The sequence below is a fragment of the Neophocaena asiaeorientalis genome, unplaced genomic scaffold (genome assembly GCF_003031525.2).
Source record: "Neophocaena asiaeorientalis asiaeorientalis breed wild unplaced genomic scaffold, Neophocaena_asiaeorientalis_V1.1 scaffold319, whole genome shotgun sequence".
Taxonomy (NCBI): Eukaryota; Metazoa; Chordata; class Mammalia; order Artiodactyla; family Phocoenidae; genus Neophocaena; species Neophocaena asiaeorientalis.
This window is the reverse complement of record NW_020174103.1, coordinates 2,038,484-2,056,425: the sequence shown is the minus strand read 5'-3', so window position 1 is coordinate 2,056,425 and position 17,942 is coordinate 2,038,484. Positions and strand designations below refer to the sequence as shown.

The 17,942-nt window shown below is 43.0% G+C and overlaps 1 protein-coding gene across 1 annotated transcript in view; it reads left to right on the top strand.

Moving 5' to 3' along the window:
- Window positions 1–17,692: 17,692 nt before the first annotated feature.
- Window positions 17,693–17,942, top strand: part of RAB23 (RAB23, member RAS oncogene family) — a 20,840-nt gene continuing 20,590 nt past the window's right edge. Inside the window, exon 1 of the mRNA XM_024754703.1 lies at window positions 17,693–17,935. The gene's annotated coding sequence lies outside the window, so the exon portion shown is untranslated. The remainder of the gene's footprint in view (window positions 17,936–17,942) is intronic.

The window sequence follows — 17,942 nt, the reverse complement described above, 5'->3', positions numbered from 1 at the left end:
CAGTTATTTAAGTCTTCTTTAATTTATCTCACCAATAAGTATCACATACTTTAATTTAAAATGTTTGTTTATAATCTGCTCTAATTACCGTAATTTGTAATCTGTGTAAAAGCCATAATAGGAAATTTCAAGATGGTATAGCATATTTTTGCCCACAATCTAATAGAGGAGCAAAATAGCTTCATTACTGTTTTAGAAGTAGAAAAATTTGAATAACATTTTTAATTGAAGAGATGAAATATGCACACATTTAATAATAGCACAAAGATAGAATTTGATAAGAGTTATAAAAGAGTTACACACTGTATAAGACAAAAGCCAAGGAGAAAGCAAATTTAGCCTTTGATTTCTCTTAACTAGTTAAAAATAATAAAAAACATACTTAGGTGAATCTGTCACTCAAATATACGAAAAATTGAACTCCAAAAGACCTAAGAATTGGGAAAATAAAAAAGTTTTTTATACAACTTCTACATCCAAGTTGGCATTCAGCATGAATAGCAATCTATTTTTTTAATTTATAATTTTTCCTTTATAGAGACTGCTCATCTTTACTTCACTAGACATTTCAGCGTTTAATAATCAAGATAACCAAGCTAAGTTCTTCAAATTTGATATTTTACTTTAATTAAAAGTAGCTGGTCATAAAAACTAAAAATAGAATTACCATATGACCCAGCAATCCCACTACTGGGCATATACCCAGAGAAAACCATAATTCTAAAAGACACATGCACCCCCATATTCATTGCAACACTATTTACAATAGCCAGGTCATGGAAGCCACCTAAATGCCCATTGACAGATGATTAGATAAAGAAGATGTGGTACATATATACAATGGAATATTACTCAGCCATAAAATGGAACAAAATTGGGTCATTTGTAGAGACGTGGATGGACCTAGAGACTGTCATACAGAGTGAAGTAAGTCAGAAAGAGAAAAGCAAATATTGTATATTAATGCACATATGTGGAATCTAGAAAAATGGTACAGATGAACCAGTTTTCAAGGCAGAAATAGAGACAGAGATGTAGAGAACAAACGTATAGACACCAAGGGGGGAAAGTGGTGGTGGTGGTGGTGGTGGTGGGATGAATTGGGAGGTGGGGATTGACATATATACACTTACATGTATAAAATTGATAACTAGTAAGAATGTGCTGTATAAAAAAATAAAAATAAATAAAATTCAGAGAAAGAAAATAAATTAAAAAACAAAAACCAGTATCTTTCTCTATAATAATCTATATGGGAAAAGAATCTGAAAAAAATAGACATGTGTAAAAACTAAACTAACTAAACAGCAAACTAAATCACCTTGCTAAATCACCTGAAACTAACACAACATTGTAAATCAACTATACTCCAATGTAAAATAAAAAGTTAAAACAAAACAAAACAAAAAAAGTAGCTGGTCATTAAGTAGACACTTCTTCAAAGAAGACATAGAGAGGCCAACAGACTTATGAAAAGATGTTCATCATCGCTAATTATTAGAGAAATGCAAATCAAAACTACAATGAGGTATCACCTCACACCAGTCAGAATGGCCATCATTAAAAAAACAAACCTCTGCTTTTTCCTTGGGTACAGACTTGAGTCAAATAAAAGGTGGACTTAGTTGCACTGAAAATGTCCAACAATCCCATGGAAGTGAAAAGCAAGGTGGGGGTGGAGGAGATAAAGAATGATCTGGGGAGGATCCCCTTCAAGATGTTTTATTAAAAAGAAGTTTCCCTCAAATTTTAATCTGCAGATTTATTCTCTGAGACCCACTAGGATTTTTTCTTTTCCCCTTTAATAAAAATTGTGGTAAAATATACTTAACATAAAATTTACCATTTTGACCATTTTTAAGTGTACAGTTCAGGGGCATTGAGTACATTCACATTGTTGCACTACCACCACCACTATCCATCGCCAGAACTTTTTTCATCTTGCAAAACTGAAACTGTACTCATTGAACACTAAATCCCTATTCTCCCCTCCTCTCTGTCTCTGGCGACCACCATTCTACTTTGTGTCTCTATGAATTTGATTACTTTTGGTACCTTATATAAGTGGAATCATACAGCATTTGTCCTATTATGACTCAGCATAATGTCTTCAAGGTTCATCCATGGTGTAGCATGTGTAAGAATTTCCTTCCTTTTTAAGACTGAATAATAGTCCATTGTATGTCTGTATCACATTTTCTTCATCATTTCATCTATAGATGGACACTTGGGTCGCTGCCACTTTTTGGTTCTTGTGAATAATGTTTCTATGGACATGATTGTGCAAATATCTGTTTGAGTCCTTGCTTTCAATTCCTTTCACCAAATACCCAGAAGTGGAATTTCTGGATCATATGATAAATTCTATTTTTAATTTTGTTTTTATGAACTGCCATAATGTTTTCCATGGTGGCTACCCCATTTTACATTCCTACCATCAAGCAGTGCATAGGGTTATAATTTCTCAACATCCTTGCCAACACTTGTTATTTTCTGGCTTTTGTTTGTTTTGTAATAGCCATCCTAATGAGTGTGAAGTGGTATCTCACTGTGGGTTTTTGTTTTTGTTTGTTTGTTTGTTTGTTTTTTGCAGTACACTGGCCTCTCACTGTCGTGGCCTCTCCCGTTGTGGAGCACAGGCTCCGGACGCACAGGCTCAGCGGCCATGGCTCATGGGCCCAGCTGCTCTGCGGCATGTGGGATCCTCCCGGACTGGGGCACGAACCCGTGTCTTCTGCATCGGCAGGCGGACTCTCAACCACTGCGCCACCAGGGAAGCCCCTCATTGCGGTTTTGATTTGCATTTCACTAATGATTAGTGATATTGAGCCTCTTTTCATGTAATTATTAGACATTTGTGTATCTTCTTTCAAGTCTTTTGTCCATTTCTTAATTGGGTTTTTCTTTTCTTTTTTTTTAAAGGGGGTCACTACATTACTCAATTTTAAGAGACAATACTAAACAAATCTTAGAGATAAGGTAGCTATCTGACGTTAAATTTCTTGCAAAATAATCACTATGTTTACATTTCTAAAACTATATCGAAATTATAGGTAAAAATTTCTAAATTTTTAAATTAAATTAATTTTAAAAATTACTGCAAGTGAAGTATAATTCACATACATAAACGTGTCCATAAGGGTAGAGTTTGGTGGATTTTCATGAATGGGACACACCTGTGTAACTAGCACCAAGATCAACAAATAGAGCCCATTGGAACCCCCCTCCCATTCACTATCCACCCCCCCCACAAAGGTAACCACTAACCTAACTTTTAGCAGATTATTTTTCCTGTTTTTGTGCTTTACAGAAATGGACTTACTCATATGTCCTTTTGACACAGGCTGGGACCTGGGACCCTTTGCTGCAGTGCTGCAATGCTTGCACATGGACATGCCTCTCCTCAAGCAGCAAAATACAAGGAAACCGTATGGGACTAAAAATAACTGCGTGCATGTACAGTTGGGGAAAATTCTGGACCTAAAATATACAAGGAGACCAAAAAACCCAACTGCCACTTTTGAAGAGCCTGGAGCAAAAACAGGATGTCAGGAGCAAAAGCAGGGCACTGAGCATGCCTCCTGCACACAACACCACCCAACGAGTAGGCAAACCACCTAAGCCCCCCTTCCCGCCCAACCCCAGGGCACACCCCTACCGTCACCCCATATAAGGAACATGCTCCCCTTGGGGAGTGAGCAAGGAAAGCTGTTACTTATTTTCACTCCTCCCTGCTGCAGCAGGGGTCCCAATAAAGCCTTGCCTGAATTTCTTGTATGGCCACTAGTCAATTTCTATTGACTGGGGAAGGCCAAGAACCCTGGTCGGTAACATATTTGTGGCACCCAACGTGGGGCACTTGTCCCCTTCTGGGGAGAGGATCTGGGCACCTCTGGGACCACTGAACTCAGCTTCCCCGTGAGTGACAAGCAGCCACTTGAACCTCTTGCTTCAACGTCACCACATTTGGTAAGTCTGCCTTCCTGGCCCCTGAGGGCCCCAGTACCCTCATTCAGGCAACACTTTCCCCCTCCCCTTTGTCCTTTTTCCTCTTTCCTTTTTCTTTTGCTTGTCTGGCTGTTCTCTTGCTTTTTGATTTATTTGGTTCTGTTTTTGTTTCTTTTGTGGGTATGCATGTTTCCTTGTTTCTGTTTTTGTCTGTTTGATTTTACTTTTTACCATTTGTCTGGGTTCTCTTAGTCTTTTTTTTTTAATCCCCTTTATTGCTGGGACGAGCGAAATTGCAGGCTCTTGGTTCCTCTGGGCCTGAGGCTCTGGGGTGGGAGCACTGAGTCCAGGATGCTGGACCACTAGAGACTTCCTGGCCCCAGGGAAAATTAATCGAGGAGAGCTCTCACAGAGGCCTATATCTGAATCCAAGACCTGGCTCCACCCAACTTCCAACAGCTCCCAGCACTGGATGCCTCACACCAAACAACAAACAAGACAGGAACACAAACCCACCCATAAGCACAGAGACTACCTAAAGTCATACTAAGCTCACAGACAGCCCCAAACACACCACGTGATATGGCCCTGCTCATCAGAGGGAAAAAAACTCAGCTCCACCCACCAGAATGCAGGCACCAGTTCCTCCCATCAGGAAGCCTACACAAGCCACTGAACAAACCTCACCACCAGGGGCAGAGAACAGAAGTAAGAGGAACTATGACCCTGCAGCCTGGGGTAAGGAGACCTCAAATACTGTAAATTAGACAAAATGAGAAGAAAGAGAACTATCTTGCAGGTGAAGGACCAAGATAAAAACCCACAAGAACAAATAAATGAAGAGGAAATAGGCAAACTATCTGAAAAAGAATTCAGAGTAATGATAGTAAAGATGATCCAAAATCTCGGAAATAGAATAAATACAAGAAACATTTAACAAGGACCTAGAAGAACTAAAGAGCAAACAAACAGTAATGATGAACAACAGAATAACTGAAATTAAAAATACTCTAGAAGGAATCAACAGTAGAATAAATGAGGTAGAAGAAAGGATAAGTGAGCTGGAAGATAGAATGGTGCAAATAACTGCCACAGAGCAAAGTAAAGGAAAAAGAATGAAAAGAATGGAGGACAGTCTCAGAGACCTCTGGGACAACATTAAATGTACAAACATTCAAATTATGGGCATCCCAGAAGAAGAAGAAAAAAAGAAATGGGTGAGAAAATATTTGAAGAGATTATAGTTAAAAACTTTCCCAACATGGGAAGGGAAATAGTCAATCAAGTCCAGGAAGTGCAGAGAGTCCCATACAGGGTAAAACCAAGGAGAAACACACCGAGACACATATTAATCAAACTAACAAAAATTAAACACAAAGAAAAAATGTTAAAAGCAGCAAGGGAAAAAGCAACAAATAACATACAAAGGAATCCCCATAAGGTTAACAGCTGATCTTTCAGCAGAAACTCTACAGGCCAAAAGGGAGTGGCAGAATATATTCAAAGTGATGAAAGGGGAAAACCTACAACCAAGACTCTACCCAGCAAGGATCTCATTCAGATTCGACAGAGAAATCAAAAGCTTTACAGACAAGCAAAAGTTAAGAGAATTCAGCACCACAAAACCAGTTTTACAACAAATGCTAAAGGAACTTCTCTAGGTGGGAAACATAAGAGAAGGAAAAGACCTACAAAAACAAACCCAAAACAATTAAGAAAATGATAATAGGAACATAACATATCGATAATAACCTTGAATGTAAATGGATTAAATGACCCAATCAAAAGACACTGTCTTGCTGAATGGATACAAAAACAAGACCTGTATATATGCTGTCTACAAGAGACCCACTTCAGACCTAGGGACACACACAGACTGAAACTGAGGGGACAGAAAAAGATATTCCATGCAAATGGATGTCAGAAGAAAGCTGGAGTAGCAGTACTCATATCAGACAAAATAGACTTTAAAATAAAGACTATTACAAGAGACAAGGAAGAACACTACATAATGATCAAGGGACCAATCTAAGAAGAAGATATAACAATTGGAAATATCTATGCACCCAACATAGGCACACCTCAATATAAAAGGCAAAATGCTAACAGCCATAAAGAGGGAAATCGACAGTAACACAATAATAGTAGGGGACTTTAACACCCCACTTACACCAATGGACAGATCATCCAAACAGAAAATAAATAAGGAAACACAAGCTTTAAATGACACATTAGAACAGATGGACCTAATTGATATTTATAGGACATTCCATCCAAAAAGAATAGAATACACTTTCTTCTCAAGTGCACACAGAATATTCTCCAGGATAGATCACATCTCGGGTCACAAATCAAGCCTCAGTAAATTTAAGAAAATTGAAATCACATCACCCATCTTTTCCGACCACAATTCCATGAGACTAGTATCAATTACAGGAAACAAACTGTAAAAAATATAGACATGTGGAGGCTAAACAATATTCTACTAAACAACCAACAGATCACTGAAGAAATCAAAGAGGAAATCAAAAAATACCTAGAAACAAATGACAATGAAAACCTGACGACCCAAAACCTATGAGATGCAGCCAAAGGAGTTCTAAGAGGGAAGTTTATAGCAATATAATCCTACCTCAAGAAACAAGAAAAATCTCAAGTAAACAACTTAACCTTACACCTAAAGCAATTAGAGAAAGAAGAACAAAAAACCCCCAAAGTTAGCAGAAGGAAAGAAATCATAAAGATCAGCTCAGAAACAAATGAAAAAGACACAAAGGAAACAACAACAAAGATCAGTAAAACTAACAGCTGGTTCTTTAAGAGGATACACAAAATTGATAAACCATTAGCCAGAGTCACCAGGCAAAACAGGGAGAAATTCAAATCAACAGAATTAGAAATGAAAAAGGAGAAGTAACAACTGACACCACAGAAATACAAAGGATCAAGAGAGATTACTACAAGCAATTATATGCTAATAAAATGGACAACCTGGAAGAAATGGACAAATTCTTAGAAAAGTACAACCTTCCAAGACTGAACCCGGAAGAAATAGAGAATGTGAACAGACCAAACACAAGCACTGATATTGAAACTGTGATTAAAAATCTTCCAGCAAACAAAAGTCCAGGACCAGATGGCTTCACAGGCGAATGCTATCAGACATTTGGAGAAGAGCTAACCCCTATCCTTCTCAAACTCTTCCAAAATATAGCAGAGGGAGGAACACTCCCAAACTCATTCTATGAGGACACCATCACCCTGATACCAAAACCAGACAAAGATGTCACAAAAAAAAGAAAACTACAGGCCAATATCACTGATGAACATAGATGCAAAAATCCTCAACAAAATATTAGCATACAGAATTCAACAGCAAATTAAATGGACTGTACATCATGATCAAGTGGGGCTTATCCCAGGAATGCAAGGATTCTTTAATATACACAAATCAATCAATGTGATACACCATATTAACAAATTGAAGGATAAAATCCATATGATCATCTCAATAGATGAAGAAAAACTTTTGACAAAATTCAACACCCATTTATGATAAAAACTCTCCAGAAAGTGGGCATGGAGGGAACCTACCTCAACATAATAAAAGCCATATATGACAAACCCACAGCCAACATCATTCTCAATGGTGAAAAACTGAAAACATTTCCTCTAAGATCAGGAACAAGACAAGGGTACCCACTCTCACCACTATTATTTAACATAGATTTGGAAGTTGTAGCCATGGCAATCAGAAATGAAAAGGGAATACAAATTGGAAAAGAAGAAGTAAAACTGTCACTGTTTGCAGATGACATGATACTATACATAGAAAATCCTAAAGATGCCACCAGAAAGTTACTAGAGTTAATCAATGAATTTGGTAAAGTAGCAGGATAGAAAATTAATGCACAGAAATCTCTTGCATTCCTATACGCTAACAATGAAAAATCAGAAAGAGAAATTAAGAAAACACTCCCATTTACCATTGAAACCTACCTAAGGAGGCAAAGACCTGTATGCAGAAAAGTATAAGAAACTGATGAAAGAAATCAAAGATGACACAAACAGATGGAGAGATATGCCATGTTCTTGGATTGGAGGAATAAACGTTGTGAAAATGACTATTTCCCAAAATAATTGACAGATTCAATGCAATCCCTATCAAATTACCAATGGCATTTTTCACAGAACTAGAACAAAACATTTTACAATTTGTATGGAAACACAAAAGACCCTGAATAGCCAAAGCAATCTTGAGAAAGAAAAACGGAGCTGGAGGAATCAGGCTCCCTGACTTCAGACTATACTACAAAGCTACAGTAATCAAGACAATATGGTACTGGCACAAAAACAGAAATATAGATCATTGGAACATGATAGAAAGCCCAGAGATAAAGTTCATAGATGAACATATGGTCACCTTATCTTTGACAAAGGAGTCAAGAATATACAATGGAAAAAAGACAGCCTTTTCAATAAGTGGTGCTGGGAAAACTGGACAGCTACATGTAAAGGAATTAAATTATTTTTTTGCGGTATGCGGGCCTCTCACTGTTGTGGCCTCTCCCATTGCAGAGCACAGGCTCTGGATGCGCAGGCTCAGCAGGCATGGCTCACGGGCCTAGCCGCTCCGCGGCATGTGGGATCTTCCTGGACCGGGGCATGAACCCGTGTCCCCTGCCTCGGCAGGCGGACTCTCAACCACTGTGCCACCAGGGAAGCCCGCAAGATCCTTTTTGACCTACCTCGTAGAGTGATGGAAATAAAAAAGTAATAATAAACAAATAGGACCTAATGAAACTTAAATGCTTTTGCACAGCAAAGGAAACTGTAAACAAGACAAAAAGACAACCCTCATAATGGGAGAAAATATTTGCAAATGAAGCAACTGACAAAGGATTAATCTCCAAAATATACAAGCACCTCATGCAGCTTAATATTAAAAAAAAAAAAAGCCAATCCAAAAATAGGCAGAAGACCTAAATAGACATTTCTCCAAAGAAGACATACAGATTGCCAACAAACACTTGAAAAGATGCTCAACATCACTAATCATTAGAGAAATTCAAATCAAAACCACATTGTGGTTATCACCTCACACCAGTCAGAATGGCCATCATCAAAAAATCTGCAAACAATAAATGCTGGAGAGGGTGTGGAAAAAAGGGAACCTCCTGCACTTTGGTGGGAATGTAAATTGATACAGCCACTATGGAGAACAGTACGGAGGTTCCTTAAAAAACTAAAAATAGGGACTTCCCTGGTGGTGCAGTGGTTAGGAATCTGCTTGCCAATGCAGGGGACACGGGTTCAAGCCCTGGTCCAGGAATACCCCACATGCCTCAGAGCAACTAAGCCCATGTGCCACAACTACTTAGCCTGCCCTTTAGGGCCCAAGAGTCACAGCTACTGAGCCCGCATGCTGCAACTATTGAAGCCTACATGTCTAGAGCCTGTGCTCCACAACAAGAGAAGCCACTGCAATGAGAAACCTGCACACCACAACAAAGAGTAGCCCCTGCTCACCGCAACTAGAGAAAGCCCACACACAGCAACAAAGACCCAACACAACCAAAACTAACTAACTAAATAAATTTATATTTTAAAAAAACCTAAAAATAGAACTACCATATGACCCAGCAATCCCACTACTGGGCATATATATACCCTGAGAAAACCATAATTAAAAAAGATACATGTACCACAATGTTCATTGCAGTACTATTTACAATAGCCAGGATATGGAAACAATCTAAATGTCCACTGACAGATGAATGGATAAAGACGACATGGCACGTATACACAATGGAAATATTACTCAGCCATAAAAAGGAATGGAATTGAGTTATTTGTAATGAGGTGGATGGACCTAGAGTCTGTCATACAGGGTGAAGTAAGTCAGAAAGAGAAAAACAAATACTATATGCTAACGCACATATATGGAATCTAAAAGAACGGTACTGATGAACATAGTGGCAAGGCAGGAATAAAGACACGGACGTAGAGAACGGCCTTGAGGACACGGGGGTGGAAGGGGAAGCTAGGAAGAAGTGAGAGAGTAGCACTGACGTATATACACTACCAAATGTAAAATAGATAGCTAGTGGGAAGTGCTGCATAGCACAGGGAGATCAGCTCGATGCTTTGTGACTACCTAGAGGGGTGGGATAGGGAGGGTGGGAGGGAGGCTCAAGAGGGAGGGGATATGGGGATATATGTATACATATAGCCGATTCACTTTGTTATACAGCAGAAATTAACACAACATTATAATGCAATTATACTCCAATAAAGATATTTTTAAAAAAGAAAAATGACCATCAGGTAGGCCAGACTAGGATGAGACGTTATATTACTTGTCTATCGGGAGAAATGAAAAGGTGTATGGTGAAGCCTGTAAATTATGATAAGGTCTGAGAGGTTACAAAGGAAAAAGATGAAAACCCGGCAGTCTTCCTGAGCCAGGTGACAGAGGCATTCAGGAAGTACACCAATACAGACCCTGAGTCTGCAGAAGGGAGGACACTATTAGCCATGCATTTTATCACCCAGGCTACTCCTGATATCCGAAGAAAATTACAAAAGCTTGAGGCTGGGCCCCAAACCCCGTTATAAACCTTGGTAGAGGAGGCCCTCAAGGTCTATAACAACAGAGACTTAACGGAGGAGTCCAATAAGAATAAGAGGCTAATAAAGAAAATGCAGCTTTTGGCTGCTTTGATTCACCCACCACTTCACGTGGACCCTGGAGGGCCGAGGAGGCTGGACAAACCAACAAGAAGCTGCCTGGGCCGGAACCAGTGTGCCTTTTGTCGGTAAGGGGGGCACTGGAAGGGGGAATGTCCTGAGTGCCCTCCTGTGGGATGCCCAAAGTGCAAACCCGACCCACCCCAGCTCCTTGAGAATCTCTCGGATGAGAGATTCCCACACACCGACTGATGGGCCTGAGCACCTGCCCAGCTCCAGATCCCTCTTGATCCATCCTCATTACTCCAGCAGAGACTCGGGTCACCCTCAATGTGGCAGGTAGAAGAACTGAATTTCTTGTAGACACTGGAGTCGCCTGCTCTGTTCTGACTTGGGCAGCCATCACCTTCTCCAACCGTGACTGTGCTGTGACAGAAGTTGATAGACATCCAAAGGTAAGGTGATTTACATCTCCCCTTGCCTGCAGAATCGGGTCCATTATTATTACTCAATCCTTTTTGTATATGTCAGAATGCCCTGTCCCCCTCCTCAGAAGAGATTTGCTAAATAAGTTAGAAGCTAGTATATTCTTAGGACAGGGTGAAGTCTAAGAAGGTAAAGAATCAGAACAGAGAATGCATCTATTAGTAGTCCCAGATGACCCACCCGTTGGGCATCAAAATATTCCCCAAGACATCCCCCAAGAAATTAGAGAACAGGTAGATCCTGCAGTTTGGGATACCTTGGTACCAGGAAGGGCAAAATGTGTTCTGCCAATAAAAAGAAGGTTAAGGCCTGGGGATGAATACCCCTGGAAGAGACAATATCCTTTAAAGCCTGAAGGTGAATCCAACCACTGCTGAGGCGAATCCAACCACTGCTCAGCAAATTCCTAAAACATGGACTCATTAGGCCCTGCCAATCCCCTTGCAACACCCCGATCCTCCCTGTTCAGAAGCCTAACGGGGAGTATTGGTTTGTGTAAGACTTACGAGCAGTGAATGAGGCCATCATGCCTATTCGCCCACTAGTGCCAAACCCATCTACACTCCTCACCCACGTGCCAGGAAGCACTCAGTATTTCTGTGTTTTGGACCTCAAAGATGCATTTTTCTGTATTCCTCTACATCTAGACTCTCAATACCTTTTTGCCTTTGAATGGAGGGACGCTGACACCTTGGAAGCTACCCAATATACATGGACAGTGCTTCCCCAGGGTTTTGGGACAGCCCCCATCTTTTTGGAAGTGCATTAGCAAGGGAACTGAGGGAACTAAGCCTTGAGAAGGGAACTTTGCTACAATATGTTGATGATTTATTGACAAGTAGTGAGACCAAACAAGATTCAGATCAAAATACCGTTAAGGTCCTAAATTTTCCGGCAAAAAGGGGATATAAAGTCTCTCCAACTAAGGCTCAGGTCCCACAGCAATGGGTTCAATATTTAGGATTTGTTTTGCCCCCAGGGGCACGAGCCCCGGCCATAGATCAAAAAATAGCAACTAGTGCATTACCATCTCCAGCCACAAAGAGACAACTCCGAGGCTTTCTAGGTATGGCTGGGTTCTGTCGTATCTGGATTCCAAATTATGGCCTTATTGCCAAACCCCTGTATGAGGCTCCAGAGGGAGAAAAAAGGCAATCCTTTAATGGAATAGGGACCACAGCGGGCCTTTGAGACTCTAAAGACAGAGTTGAGTAGAGCACCAGCACTGGGGCTTCCAAATTTGGACAAGCCCTTTACCCTATACATTCATGAGAGGTCAGGGATAGCTCCAGGAGTCCTGACCCAAAAGCTGGGACCAGATCAGAGACCAGTGGCTTACTTTTCAAAACAATTGGACTCAGTGGCTCTGTGATGGCCAAGCTGCCTTTGGGCAGTAGCAGCCACAGCCCTGTTGGTAAATGAGACTTCCAAGCTCACCCTGGGACAACTCTTAGATGTGTTAACCCCTCATCAGGTACAATCTGTGCTGGAAGTCAAAGGACATCATTGGTCGACTGGAGGAAGGTTAACAAGTTATCAGGCCCTTCTAATGGACACCCCCGACATCCCCTTAAAGGTGTGCCAAACCCTGAACCCAGCAACTGTGCTTCCAAGTGGTTGAGAGTGGAGACCTACTGCATCAGCGTATGGAGACCATAGAACAAACTTACTCCAGCAGGCCTGATCTTCTAGATGAGCCTCTAGACAGCCCTGAGGTCGAACGGTTTACTGATGGGAGCAGTTTTGTAGAAATGGGGACACAAAAGGCGGGGTATGCCATAGTTAGTCTAGATCAGGGGTGCCCAACCCCCGGGCCAAAGACAAGTACCAGTCCGTGGCCTGCTAGGTACCGGGTTGCACGGGAGGTGAGCGGCAGGCGAGCGAGTGAAGCTTCATCTGTATTTACAGCTGCTCCCCATCGTCACATTACCACCTGAACTTTGCCTCCTATCAGATCAGCGGCGGCATTAGATTCTCATAGGAGTGCAGACCCTGCTGTGAACTGCGCACGCGAGGGATCTAGGTTGCGCGCTCCTTATGAGAATCTAATGCCTGATGATCTGAGCTGGAGCTGAGGCAGTGATGCTAGTGCTGGGGAGCAGCTGCAAATACAGATTATCATTAGCAGAGAGGTTTGACTGCACAGAGACCATAATAAATCAATTGCTTGCAGACCCATATCAAAACCCTACCAGTGAGTGGCAAGTGAGAACAAGCTCAGGGCTCCTACTGATTCTGCATTATGGTGAGGTGTATAATTATTTCATTATATATTACAATGTAATAGTAATAGAAATAAAGTGCACAATAAATGTAAGGCACTTGAATCATCCCAATCTCACCCCCCTCCCCTGCCCCAGTCTATGGAAAAATTGTGTTCCACGAAACTGGCCCCTGGTGCCAAAAAGGTTGAGGACCGCTGGTCTAGATGAAGTCATAGAAGCCAAGCCTCTGCCACCCCAGACATCAGCCCAGAAGGCTAGAGCACCAGCACTGGGACTTCCAAGTTTGGACAAGCCCTTTACCCTATACATTCACGAGAGGTCAGGGATAGCACTAGGACTCATGACCCAAAAGCTGGGACCAGATCAGAGAGAGACCAGTGGTTTACTTTTCAGAACAACTGGACTCAGTGGCCCTGGGATGGCCAAGCTGCCTGCAGGCAGTAGCAGCCACAACACTGTTGGCTAATGAGGCTTCCAAGCTCACCCTGGGACAACACTTAGATGTATTAACCCCTCATCAGGTACCATCTGTGCTGGAAGTCAAAGGACATCATTGGTTTACTGGAGGAAGGTTAACAAGATGTCAGGCCCTCCTAACGGACACCCCAGGCATTGCCTTAAAGGTGTGCCAAACCCTGAACCCAGCAACTGTGCGTTCAGAGGTCGGGAGTGGAGACTTACTGCATCAGTGTATAGAGACCAGAGAACAAACTTACTCCAGCAGGCCTGATCTTCTCGATGAACCTCCTGACAGCTCTGAGGTCGAACGGTTTACTGACAGGAGCAGTTTTCTAGAAAAGGGAACCTGGAAGGTGGGGTATGCCATAGTTAGTCTAGATGAAGTCACAGAAGCCAAGGCCCTGCCACCCCAGACATCAGCCCAGAAGGCTGAACTAACTGCATTAATGAGTGCTTTGCAATTAGGGAAGGATAAGAAATTACATATTTTTACTAACTCTAAATATGGGTTCCACATGCTACGTGCTCATGCTGCCATTTGGAACGAAAGAGGAATGTTAACTGCTAAAAATTCCCCCATAAAACATAAAGATTTGATTCTGGCTCTTTTAGAAGCAGTGCAGCTTCCAACACAGGTCGCAGTAATCCACTGCAAGGGCCATCAGAGGGATGGCTCTTTTGTGAGCTAAGGGAACAGCAAAGCTGATCAAATTGCAAAACAGGCAGCTTGGCTGCAGGAACCCGAACAAGTTATGGCTCTAGTGATTGGCCCCCATGAACTCTCTAGCCTTCCCCAGTATTCCCCACAGGTACATGAAAATGCTGAGAAGTAGAGCTATGAGAAGGGAAGCACAGGCTGGTATAAAAAGGAGGATAAGGTTCTAAGCCCTGAGACCCAACGATGGAAACTCACTATGAGCTTGCATGATGTCACCGACTATGGGAGGAATGTACTATGGGACTTGGTGCAAAAGGCTTTTTCAGGGAAGGGGCTTAAAAGAAGAGCAAAACAAATAACACTTGCCTGTGATTTATGAGCCCATAATAACCCACAGACCCATCCAATCCCTCCTTTGTTACTCAGGCCAATCCAACGCCAAGGGACATATCCAGGGGAAGACTGGCAGTTAGATTTCACTCAAATGCCCCCATGATCAGGATACAAATATCTTCTGGTGTTTGTTGATATTTTCACAGGATGGGTTGAAGTCTTCCCCACCTGATCTGAAAAGGCGTTGGACGTCTGTAAGTCCCTTTTAAAGGAAGTAGTTCCTCGGTTTGAACTTCCAAAGTCCCTCCAGAGTGATAATGGGCCCTCTTTTATAGCCAAAATCACACAGAGACTCACAACAGCCCTAGGGATAGACTACAAGCTACACACCTCTTGGCACCCCCGGTCCTCAGGGAAGGTAGAGAAAATAAACCATACTTTAAAGAAAACCTAGCAAAGCTCTGCCAAGAAACTCATGCACCCTGGACCAACTTGCTTCCTTGCACTCCTCAGGGTCCATGTAGCCCCCAGGAGTGGTCTGAGGCTTAGCCCATTTGAAATAACGTATGGGAGGCCTTTTCTTACTACTGACATTCTACTAGATGAGGAAGTGAACCAGGCCCTGAGATATATTATTAATGTAGGACAAGTTCAGAGGGCAATCCAGGACTATGCCCACAAGGCACTGCCGACTCCCACTAAAATTACAGAGGAAGGAGCAGTTCCTTTACAAATAAACCCCAGGGACCAAGTTCTTCTTAAAACCTGGAAAGAGGGGTTCCCCCCAACACCAACTAATGCCAAAATGGAAGGGCCTCTATAAAGTAATTTTAGCCACCTCTACTGCTGTCAAACTTCAAGGGACATCTAGTTAGGTACATTTGTCCAGACTAAAGCTTTTACCTCCAGAAACCCCGCAGGTCACAACAGAAGAACAATACACCTGTGAGCCAGTGGACAATCTGAGATACCCATTCAAAAGACAGGCACCATCAACAGATAAGTAAAATGATGTAGTGGGTTGGCTCCTATTTGAACCCTTAACAGGACTTGGGACCTCTCTTCTTACCTTAGCTGATGTGGTTCTTGACAATTTTCTGGCCCTTGATTACCTTCTGGCCAAACAAGGCAAGAGTGGCTTCATAATTTTGGCAGGGACCATACTGCCTCCCTTGTCTGGTCAACAGTTAAGGAAGCCCAAAATTAACCCTGGTTCCTTCCCTTACTAAGCCCTTTAATGGCTATCATTGTTCTTCTCCTTTTTAACCCTTGTTTGTTTAACCTTTTGGTTAAGTTTGTGTCTTTCAGGCTCCAACGGTTTGAAGTAAGGCTCATGATGGCTCAAGGAATTCAGCCCATTCCAGCGGAAGGTGGCCCAAGTCCCTACAGGTCCTTGAAACAGTCAGCGAGGGACATCTAGGGCAGGCTAGGGTCTGCGGCCCCTGTCCAGCAGGAAGAAGTTTCAGAAGAAGAGACCGTCGGCCCCTTACCCTTAAGAATAAGGGTGTAGAGTCTCTCGGGCGGAATGAGACAGGCTGGGACCAGGGACCCTTTGCTGCAGTGCTTGCACATGGACACACCTCTCCTCGAGCAACAAAATACAAATAAACTGTATGGGACTAAAAATAACTGCGTGCATGCAACGTTGGGCCAAATTCTGGACCCCCAAAATACAGAGACCAAAAAAGCTAACTGCCACTCCCGAAGAGCCTGGAGCAAAAGCAGGGTACGGCACATGCCCCCTGCACTCAACACCACCTAAAGGGGTGGGCAGACCACCTAGGCCACACCTCTGGCCCAACCCTTAGATACACCCCTACCCTCACCCTATATAAGGAACAAGGTTGCTCCCCGCCCCCCCCTCCCCCACCGAGCAAGCCAGCAAGCAAGGGAATATGTTGCTTGTTCTCTCTCCCCCATGCTACAGCAGGGGTCCCAATAAAGCCTTGCCTGAATTTCTTATCTGGCCTCTAGTCAATTTCTATTGATTAGGGAAGGCCAAGAACCCTGGTCAGTAACACTTTCGTGTCTGACTTTTTATGCTCAACTTTATGTTTCTGCAATTCATCCATGTTGTTGCCTGTAGTTGCAGGTCACTTTTCTCATTGCTGAGTAGTATTCCAGTATATGAACACTGTGAATGTATTAATTTATTCTATTGTTGATGGTCTTTTGCGATATTTCCATTTGGGTTTATTAAAACAAATGCGTCTGTGAACATTCTGGTAATTGTTGGTGCCCCCGTAAGCACACACTTCTCTTGGCTGAACACACAGACATGGAACTACTAGGTCATAGGGTATGCTTCTTTACTAGCACGCCAAATAGTTTTCTAAAGTTATTCTAGTTTACATTCCAGCAGCATGACAGAAGGATTCAGCTACTCCACAACCTCGCCAACACTTGGTATTTTCCTTTTTTTTTTCTATTCTATTTCACAGTATTAAAACAACTGAAGCAAAGTTTAGGTTGCTTTGGGAGCCAACTTTTGGATTTCTGTTTGGTTCTCTTTATTATTAAGCATCGCAGACTTGCACTTGGTCCAGTCACAGAGTACGGACCGAGTGCGTTTTCGACTTTGCTCCAGTTTTGCTCACTCCGCCACTTGGATGTCCTTCGGTCAAGAGTATAAGGTGTGCATCCAGGGAGGGCACGTCCTGTGAGGACTCTGAAAGCTGACCACTGGGTAAACGAAGCGTTTGCGGCCCTTCCTCGGCAGCGTCCTCTCCCGCCAGCCTCCTGGAACCCCACCAGCCACAGCTCCCTCACAGGGAACGCGGCGCCCCTCAGCCTCGGCCAACTCGGGGGCGGGGCAGCGGGGCAAGGCCGGCGGCGCGCGCTTGCGCACTGAAAGTCCGGCGCATGCTCCGAGTGCGGGGCGTCCGCTGCAGAGGGTAGGCGAGTCTCCCGCGCCCTACCTTCCGCGGCGGGGCCGCAGCGATCTGCTGGTTCCGAGTTCTTCTGCCAATAAAGTTCCTGAAAAAAGTCACAGTCATTCTTAAAAGAGCAAAAGAGGGCGCGAGCCGGCCGGAGGCCCTGTCGGAGGGCTGGCGCACCGGGCGGCGGAGACGGCGGTTACACCGCGACCCGGAGGAGCGGTCGCGCCGGGCGGCGGGCGGCGGGCGGCGCGGGGACGGTGAGTA